The 10328-nt window shown below is 37.5% G+C and overlaps 1 non-coding gene and 1 pseudogene across 1 annotated transcript; both read left to right on the forward strand.

Annotated features, from left to right (window-relative positions):
- Window positions 1-5199: 5199 nt before the first annotated feature.
- On the forward strand, window positions 5200-5272 carry TRNAR-CCU. Its single transcript has one exon. It is a non-coding gene; the product is annotated as a tRNA-Arg (tRNA).
- A 940-nt stretch (window positions 5273-6212) lies between these two features.
- On the forward strand, window positions 6213-6778 carry LOC100686092 (annotated as a pseudogene).
- The last annotated feature ends 3550 nt before the right edge of the window (window positions 6779-10328 follow it).

Genomic DNA, 10328 nt, shown 5'->3' on the forward strand with positions numbered 1-10328 from the left:
TTTTTCCCAGATCTCTTGTCATCAATCCTTTAATCTTGATCTTGTTAAGTCCCTGATCATCTGTTCATTCTAATAGCTGTTGTCTGTGAATTAGTGTAGATTCATTCTTCAGGCCATTTTGCTCTACAGGCAAACTGGGCCTCCAAATAAACACTGGAGTCTGGAGCTCTGTCCACATGGAGAATTGTCCTTTCTTATTACCCATTAGGGATATTCCCAAGTAGGGCTATTGTGTGACAGTAATCCATCTCTGCCTTGTGATAGCATACTGTCTGATAGCAGAAACTTTTATAAATCAGACGAGTTTTCTTCTCCTAAGCCAAACGATCATGGTGACCTCCTCATGAGGACATAGGAATAGACTGAGCAAGAAGTGGCAGACAGGAAGAATAAGTGCTACTGGAATATAAGCAACACGCTTGGGCAAATTATTTGTGGCTTCAGGATCCACTTGAGAGTGGCCCTACATACTCCGCTTCATGGCTTGGCTGATCAACCATTATATTTTTTAATGATGGGAAGTTTAGTATGCATACTCAAATAATAACATAGTCATGTTCCATAGTCAACCATTCCCTCTCTACCAAAGCATGGATGTCATAATGCAAGTTCTGGGAACACCTTAACAAAAGTTCCTTTTAAGTGATTTTAGCAAACCAATCGTATATAATACAGCATTGCTAAAGCCCTCTTGTTATTTGAATGGCTTTTCCTTTAAAAATTTTGTAGATTAAAATTGTGAATAGAATATTCCCTTATGTTAACAGCAAGAAACTCCAATCTGAAATTCCTATATCCACAAGAACACTGTGGATTTTACTTAATGCACTAGCCTACAAAATTGCTTTCATAGATAAGGCAAAGTTGAGGATGGATGCAGTCTGAAATGGAAACACCAACATTATCTCAGTCACTCGGGGAGTACCCTATCCTGAGTAGCAATCTCCTAGAATAAATTTAATTCACTACAATGGTTGTCACTAGTTAATACTCAAAACTTGACAAGTAATATTTATATGCATCTGGATGGATGTGTGAGTTTTCTAAGACATTTTTTTAAAGATTTTATTTATTTATTCACGAGAGACACTGAGAGAGAGGGAGAGAGAGAGAGAGACGCAGAGACACAGGCAGAGGGAGAAGCAGGCTCCACGCAGGGAGCCTGATGTGGGACTTGATCCCAGGTCTCCAGGATCAGGCCCTGGGCTGAAGGCAGCACTAAACTGCTGAGCTTCTAAGACATTTTTGACTAACATTTATCTATCGTGATATGCTGAGAAAGACTACTGGATGTGATTAGAAAGTGAGATGTATATAAAACAAACCATTACATGAAAATAGCTGAAGTCATGAGGGTTATGTAATTCAGAAAGTACTGTTGGTTTCTCTTGTCCGTAGCCTTATTCATATTTTACATTCATATGTAGCTCTGTCGTTTTCTAAATGAAAGGTTCATGTTTTGAAAGCCAATTCTGGCACTAGCGTTTCCTAAATCTTGTTTTGATGTATGGAAGCATAAGAAGAGGAAGCAGAAATTAGGAGTTGTAACACCTCTATAAAAAACTGGTATCAAGCCAAGTTTCTCAAAAGTTCTCCTACGAACTTTTTGTGCTTATGTGTGAAATGAATTATTGGTATGGAAGGCGAAAGATATTCAGCAGCAGTCACTCTGGTATCCAGACTGGAAAACATGGCTGTTTGGGCAGCCCCCTACCTTTTTCCCTCATGTATTCTGCCTTCCTTGCAAAGCATGCCACATCGTGAAAACCCAGGGGATATAAATCTGTTGTGAAGGCAGGAAAACTCCCACTGGCTGGGTGGATGTTTGCTTGCAGATAGAAAATTGATTGAGAAAAAATCTCCTTTACCGAGCGACTTTGCATCAAGGAGACTAGGTGATGCAGAACAAAAATATTGTATATTCATTGCCTGTGTTGGTACAAATGAAAGTGTCAAACTTATCTTTTGGCAATGTAAATTGACTCTACAGGCAAATAAACTGCAATAATATCAACAGGCCTCACATAAACTGAAGAAAATTGCCTTCCTAGAGTCATATATGCCAAGCCTGATTCAGAACATGGCACATTGCCTGGGCATTGTTTGTGCCTAGGTGTCCTCCACTCATAAAGGTTAGCTGCAGGTACACTTACAGCTATTCATCAGTATGGGACAGAGACAGGTAATGATGTAACAGGAAGCATGATTTATGGAGTAAGTCAAATAACTTAATTTTAGTGGGAAGCTAAGAAAAGAGGGCACTCTGAATTAATGTCTGATTAAGAGACAATTGCATAAAATTTGTTTTATGGAGGCCTTATAACTATAAAGCTTTCTGAAATATGCTGGTTGACATTCCACCTAGGAGGCATATGGTGAAGGGTCTTGCAGGGCTTTCTGATTTCTGTCAGTGAGTCAATAATTTTGCCAATCACCCCTTTTATATAGATGCCCATCTAGGAACATGATACATATTGATTCACTTAAGACTTTATATGAGGTAGGACTTCCAATAAACCACCTTTTACAGTTGAGGACACTCTGGTAGGGAGAGTTAGAACTAGGGTACTTTATGGGCCCCTGGGTGGCTCGGTTGGTTAAGTGGCTGCCTTCAGCTCAGGTCATGAACTCAGGTCCTGTGTTAGGCTCCCTGCTCAATGGGAGCCTCCACTTCTCCCTCTCCTTCTGCCTCTCACCCTGCTCATGCGTGCTTGCTCTCTTTCTCTCTCTCAACTAAATAAATAAATTACTTTTTAAAAAAGAACTAGGTTACTTTAAACATAGAGCTTACATTCTTAACCACTTTGTCATGCTGCCCCAAAAGCACAGTATTGCTTAGATGCTGAATATTGCATGTTTTTGTTTATTTCTTCCTTGATTTTCAGAACCAGTTCTCAAGTCATAATCAATCCCATATCACCCTTTAAATTGCCATTGCTTGGGGCACCTGGGTGGCTCAGTGGATTAAGCATCTGCCTTTGGTCAGGTCATGATCCTGGGGTCCTGGGATTGAGCCCCACATCAGGTTCTCTGCTCAGCCGGGATCCTGCTTCTCCCTCTGCCCGTCTCCCCAGCTCATGCTCTCTCTCACTCTCTCTCTCTCAAATAAATAAATAAATAAAATTTAAATAAATAATTTCCATTGCTTTTTACTAACCAATTCTTGGACATTTTCATATGTTTCCAGAACAAATACAGAGTATTCTAATTGACTGGCCCATCTGTCTTCACTCTTCACCTGTGGTTCATTGTATACAGTGGTACCAGATTAATCTTTTTGTAGCACAATCTGATTGATGTGTCTATACCTCCGTTCCTTGCTCTAATATAAGAATCTTTTGGTCTAGCCAAACCCATATCCTAATTCTATCCTTGCATCTTGGTCAATTAGCGCATCTGTACTAATTTACTCCATTGAAATTCCTTCCTCTTCCCTACCTACCTACTGGAAACTAATATCCATATTTCAGTTCAAATTTTAAGGCTTCCTCAATCTCCATAAAGAACATCAACCTAAAGCAACTATCTCATTACCTACAACAAACGTTTGGTAACCATTCAAAGTAAGATCTAGTCTCTACTTTCACTTTGTAGGTAAAAGCTGAACTTGGAATTCATGACAGAGTTCTATGGTTGTAGAAGGTTTACATAATATTTAATTGAATATTACTTGGCCCTAAAATATTCTGTAAAATTTTTCCTTTTAATTAAATTCATTTTTCTGGAAAAGAACAGAAAATTCAGATTAATTGACAATTAAATTATTTTGAGTCTTGTTAAAAGAAGAATTATTCTTTTACCCATCCAGAGCTTGATTCTCTACTGCATAAAAATTACTGAGTACTAGGAATCTGTTTTGTGTTTCACAGTATCCTGTGAAATTTAAAAACTTTAAATTACTAGCAGTAAATTCTCTATGTGCTATGAAAAATACCCATTACCTAAGAAGAATAGAACCTGGAAATATGAACACTTCCATATTTGAGAACGACCATAATCATGGGTATTTCAAAGTGTATGTTTTGAAGAGGGATGGGGAATTGAAGGATAAGAGATGGAGTAAATAAATAAATAAATATATATATATATATATATATTATATACATATATAATCAACATTCATTTTCAACCTGTGCACATAGAAGGATTATTTGGCTTGCATATGTAGTCATAATTTATCAATCTTCATCTAATTATAAGCAAAGTAATCCACAAATTTATAAGGCTGGCTTGTGTTTGACAATATAGAAATCAGGGCAGTATTTATGGTCTTAAGAATTTACCAGAAAATGTTTTGATCCTGGGAATAAGTAAGGTAACCTGATAAACATATGGGTGAGAGATCAGTACAATGAAACCCCATTTTCAGTGAAAAGTTGAAGTGTAATTGCAAAAGCTTTCTTTTAGGAGAAACTTTAACTTACAATAAACATGCAGTTAATAAACCTGAATTATATTATATAAAAGGTTATCATGGAAACCTTGACAGAATGAAATGTCCACAAAAAGCACTACCATTATCTAATGTGGTCTTCATACCTGGTGACAAAAGAAATAATGATTAAAATTATAATCTCAAAATCATCTGTCATTCCCACAGGTTAGCAATTTTCCCATGTAGTAGAAAATGCCTGTAATAAGCAGATATGTCACATGTCAATTAAGGAAAAATAAAGATAAAAGTCTTCCGATAATATGCTGGAAAAAAATAACATGTTTTGATATTTTAGCATTACCAAAGTTCACGTTTCATTTCAGAACTGCCAGGAAAATAATAAAAAGTGCTGTGTGAAAAACATGGTCTTTAAATTCAATTTCCCACAGATGTGTTAATGAACTTGAAAAAAATCAAAGTATAATATGAAAAGGACAAGGCAAGTTACAAATAGGGCAAGACGTTTTTAATAGCATACTTCAATAAAAGTAGACATTACTCTTAATATTTTCATTATTGAAATTTTTATAAAGACATTTTCAATTAACAGCATATCTGTTTTTTCTGTCCACTATATTCTTAGAACTTAAAAAAATTTACTCAGAGCCTAAATAGAGCTAACAGTAATTGATAAGAAGAGACTTTTCCTGGATGAATAGAAATCTCATGCAGGTATTCCTTCCTTTGTGTAATAAATATGCAACTAAAAGCATAGAAGTTTTTATTTTTATTATTTCCCACTTCAAAAAAAGCAAGAGAGGAGCACCTGGCTGGCTCAGTTGGTGGAGCATGTGACTCCTGATCTCGGGGTTGTGAGTTTGAGCCTCACGTTGGGTGTAGAGATTACTTAAAAAAATAAATAAATGGAATTTAAATAAAAACTTGGAAGAAAAAAGATAAATAAATAAACATTTTAAAGCAAGAGGAAGTACATAAATTGTAAATTGTTTGCTAAGGCAAATAATCACATTGGGATTCTTTTTTTTCTTGTCAGTTCAGATTTTCATATAAAACAATATCCCTTAACAAATTAAAGGTGTTTTGTTGGGCAGCCCGGGTGGCTCAGCGGTTTAGCGCCACTGTCAGCTCAGGGCATGATCCTGGAGACTGGGGATGGAGTCCCACATCAGGCTCCCTGCATGGAGACTGCTTCTCCCTCTGCCTGTGTCTGTGTCTCTCATGAATAAATAAATAAAATCTTAAAAAAAAAAAAAAGCGTTTTGTGGAGAGAAATTTGCCAGAAATTTTATCATCAAAATTCAAAAAATATGGGAAATACAGAGATTCATAGAATATTTTCTGGGAAGGATGAAAACATAGGCATTGTACTTTTTAATTTAATTATTGAATCAGCAACATATTTCTACTTAATTTCACTGCCTCAACTGGTGGTTGCCAGAGAGAAGGTGGGGAGAGGTTATGATGAGATAGGTGAAGGGGATTAAGAGGTACAAACTTCCAGTTATAAAATAAATAAGCCATGGGTAAAGGTGCACCTGGGTGGCTCAGTGGTTGAGTGTCTGCCTTTGGTTCAGGTCGTGATGCTGGGGTCCTGGGATCGAGTCTCACATCAGGCTCCCCACAGGGAGCCTATCTCCTCTCTGCCTATGTCTCTGCCTCTCTCTTTCTGTGTCCCTCATGAATAAATAAAATCTTTAGAAAATAAGCCATGGAGATAAGAAGTCTAGCATAAGAGCTCTGCCACCATGATCACCACTGCTGTATGCACAGCAACCATGCTGCTCCATTGTCTACTTCCCTGTTCACAGCTGCGTGCATGCTGCTGGCTGGTCAGGGCCAGAGCTGGAAGGAGAAGGTGGTGACCATGGAGACCTGGCTGCAGGGCTCACTCAAGGCCTCCTGTCTGTATAGGTAACTGCCCACGTTCCAGGATGGAGACCTTACCCTGTACCAGTCCAATGCCATCCTGTGACACTCGGGCCACTCACTTGGTCTGTCGGGGAAAGATCAGTGGGAGGTGGCCCTGGTGGACATGGTGAATGCTGTCATGGATGATATCCACTGCAAGTACCTTCATCCTCATCTACACCAACGAGGAGTCAGACAATTAGGAGTATTTGAAGGCACTCCTGGGCACCTGAAGCCTTTTGAGACTACTGTCACGGAACCAAGGGGAAGCCTTCATTGTGGGCAACAGGATCTCTTTCACACACTTCAACCTGCCAGACTTGTTGCTGACTCACCAAGTCCTGGTCCTCAGCTGCCTGGACTCCTTCCCCCTGCTCTGGCCTACCTCAATGCCTCAGGGCCCAGCCCAAACTCAAAGCCTTCCTGACCTCCTCCAAGCACATGAACCTTCTCATCCATGGCAATGGAAACTAATGAGGGGTGTGGGACCCTCAGCAGAAAGCAGGGGTTGCCTGCCTTCCTTTCCCCAGGACCAATAAAACTTCCAAGCGAGAAGGAAAAAAAAAAGTATAGCATAGGAAATATAGTCAATGATATTGTAATAATGTATTGTCACAGATGGCAACTACACTTACGGTGAGCATATTTCATAATGTACATAATTCTCGAATCACTATGGTTGTACACCTAAAACTACTATAGTATTATATGTCAACTATATTTCAATAAAAAAATCATCTCTAAAAAAAGAATTAAACTGCCTCATGACAATTTGTTTCAACCTAGGAAGCTACTTTTCACTCTATTTTTTAAATATTTTATATATTTATTCATGAGAGACATGCAGAGAGAGAGGCAGAGACACAAGCAGAGGGAGAAGCAGGCTCCACGCAGGGAGCCCGATATGGAACTCGATCCCGGGACCGCGGGATCATGCCCTGAGCCAAAGCCAGACGCCCAACCGCTGAGCCACCCAGGTGTCCCCACTCTATTTTTAATTAGAAAGCAAACTTCTCCTCGTAATACTTCTTTATACGGTAGCCATTTGCTTACTGTTATTGGACATTTAAATTCTTTTTTGCTTAAGCTTCTTATTTACTCCTTTACAGGTTGTTGATACCATAATGGGAAAGTTTTTACTAGGTGCTAACTCAGCAGGAATACTTCAAAAACCTTGAACATGGGTAAAGTGGGGAGGGAGGGTTTATCAAAAAAGCGTATGGAGTTTTAAAGTGAGCTTATAAAACAGATTAAAACAGTCAGAACTTGCAACAGTGGAAATTAATTAGTTTCAGATTTAAGGAAAAAATTTGTAAGAAAGTGTGAAAGGACTCAAATAGGAACTTAGTAAGAGTGACCTACATTTCCATACATAAATCAAGTTGTATTCAAATATTTATTTTGAAAATTTCATACAATTACCAACTATTAATCTAAAATTAGGTTTTAGTTACATATATAAAGTATCCAGATCATGAGTTGCAAAGTCGTACCACAAGATAGTCAGATCACATCTGCAGTATCATATGCAATTTTTTTGCATCATATTTTAAAAACAAGAATTTCCAGAAGCAGGCAACCAAGATTGTGAGTAGACTGAAATTCTACAATGTTTAGTGTGAGGAAAAGAAACTTAGGGGACACTTGATGCCCATTTTCAAATAACTTTACTACAATATAAGAGAAGGAATATGCTTATTCTGTGAAGCTCCAGAGGCTAGTATTAAGTGAAATGACAACTCAGTGTGAGCAAACATCTTATGAAAGTCAAAACAAATGGGCTGCCTCCTGAGGTAGCCAGCAAGTCACCACTGACCACAATCTAGCATAGACTATAAAGACAATTCATCAGAGATGCAACACTCCAGTGAGATTAATGATGTGGTTTTTGTTTTAAATAGGAAAATTCATCAGACTACCTATAGGATTGCTACAGAAGGGACCAAATTACCTTATATGGTTAATTGACCTATCAAAATTTCAAATTCCCTTCCTACTATCAGAGTAACAAGTCCATTTTATGAAAATAAGCATAAGTAATTTGCAAAATGACTCCATGAATCACTCCCCCCCTCAATTTTATTATAATTCTTATTTGGTAAAATCTGACTTTTTTCAGATTAATTTTTCTTAGGCCATAGGCCACTGGTTCATGAAACTATATAATTTAGTTATATTAGCTTTATATTAAGAAAAATTTTTAAAGAAAGTTATAATGGTTGAGATTATACAATGGGAAAAAGACAGTCTCTTCAATAGTGTTGGGAAACTGGACAGCCACATGCAAAAGAATGAAACTGGACTCCTACCTGATACTACTGACAAACATCAATTCAAAATGTATTAAAGACTAGAATGTAAGACCTGGAACCATAAAACTCTTAGAAGAAATCATAGGGGTAAGCTCCTTCACATTGGTCTTATTTTTTGTTTGTTTGTTTTTTTGAGATTATATTTATTTATTCCTGAGAGACACAGAGAGAGAAGCAGAGACACAGGCAGAAGGAGAAGCAGGCTCTCTGTGGGGAACCCGATGTGGGACTTGATCCTAGGACTCCAAGATCATGCCCTGAGCTAAAGTCAGATGCTCAACCACTGAGCCATCAAAGCATCCTCACATTGGTCTTGACAATGAGTTTCTGGATTTAAAACCAAATCCAAATTTTTTGTTGCAAAGGCAACAAAAGCAAAAGCAAACATGGAGTACTACATCAAATTAAAAAGCTTCTACACAGCAAAAGAAACCATCAACAAAATGAAAAGTTGACCTTGAAATGGGAAAAAAATATTTGTAAACCATATATCCAATAAGGGGTTAGTGTTCAAAATATACAAGGAGCTCACATAACTCAATGGCAAAAATAAAAATTAAAAAAATCCAATTAACAAATGGGCAAAGGACTTGAATAGACATTTTTCCCAAGAAGACATTCAAATAACCTACAGGTACACGAAAAGGTGCCCCACATCACTCATCATAAGGGAAATGCAGATCAAAACCACAATGAGCTACCACCTTCGCATGTTAGGGTGCCTAGTATCATCAAAAAGATAAGAGATACCAAGTGCTGGTAAGGATGTGAAGACAAGACAACCTCTGTACACTACTGATGGAAATGGAAACTGGTACAACTATTACGGAAAACAGTATGGAGCTTCCTAAAACAGTTAAAAATAGAACCACCACATGATAAAACAATTTCACTTTTGAGTACATATCTAAAGGAAACAAAACCACCTCAAAGCGATATCTGTATTCCGTGTTCATTGCAGCATTATTCATACTAGCCAAGGTATGGAAACAACCTATGTGTGTTTGTCAGCACATGAATGGGTCAAGAAAATGGGGGGGAGGGTGGTGCATGTGTGCACACATGTGTGTGTGAGAGAGAGATGGAGTATTATTCAGCCTTTAAAAAGAAGAAAATTCGTCATTTGCAGCAACATGGATTAACCTGGAAAGTATTATGTTAAATGAAATAAGCCTGACATAGAAAAACAAATATTGCATATATGGAATCTTAGAAAGATGGAAGGATGGAAGGAAGGAAAGAAAGAAAGAAAGAAAGAAAGAAAGAAAGAAAGAAAGAAAGAAAGAAAGAAAGAAAGAAATGAAAGGAGGGAGGGAGAAAGAGAGGAAGGAAGGAAAACAAGGTAGGAAAGAAAAAATGAAAGGAAGGAAAAGCCTGAGAAAGTCAAACTCAGAAATAGATGCTGAGGGGAGTGGGGGAATAGGAGAGGCCAGTAAAATGCTACAGACTTTCAGTTTTAACATGAACAGGTCTGAAAATATAACATATAAAATGTTTACTATAGTTGATAATACTATATAATTGAAATTTGCTAAGAGAGTGGGACTTAAGTTGTTTTACCACATAAAAGTAAATATGTGAGGTTATGAATGTGTTAAGTAATTCAATGGTGGGAAACCTTTTTCAATGTATTCATATAGCAAATCATCATGTTGTACTCTTTTAATGTATTACAATTTTATTTGTCAATCATATCTCAATAAAGCTGAAAA

Source organism: Canis lupus, chromosome X, assembly GCF_011100685.1.
Source record: "Canis lupus familiaris isolate Mischka breed German Shepherd chromosome X, alternate assembly UU_Cfam_GSD_1.0, whole genome shotgun sequence".
In the NCBI taxonomy this organism is placed as follows: domain Eukaryota; kingdom Metazoa; phylum Chordata; class Mammalia; order Carnivora; family Canidae; genus Canis; species Canis lupus.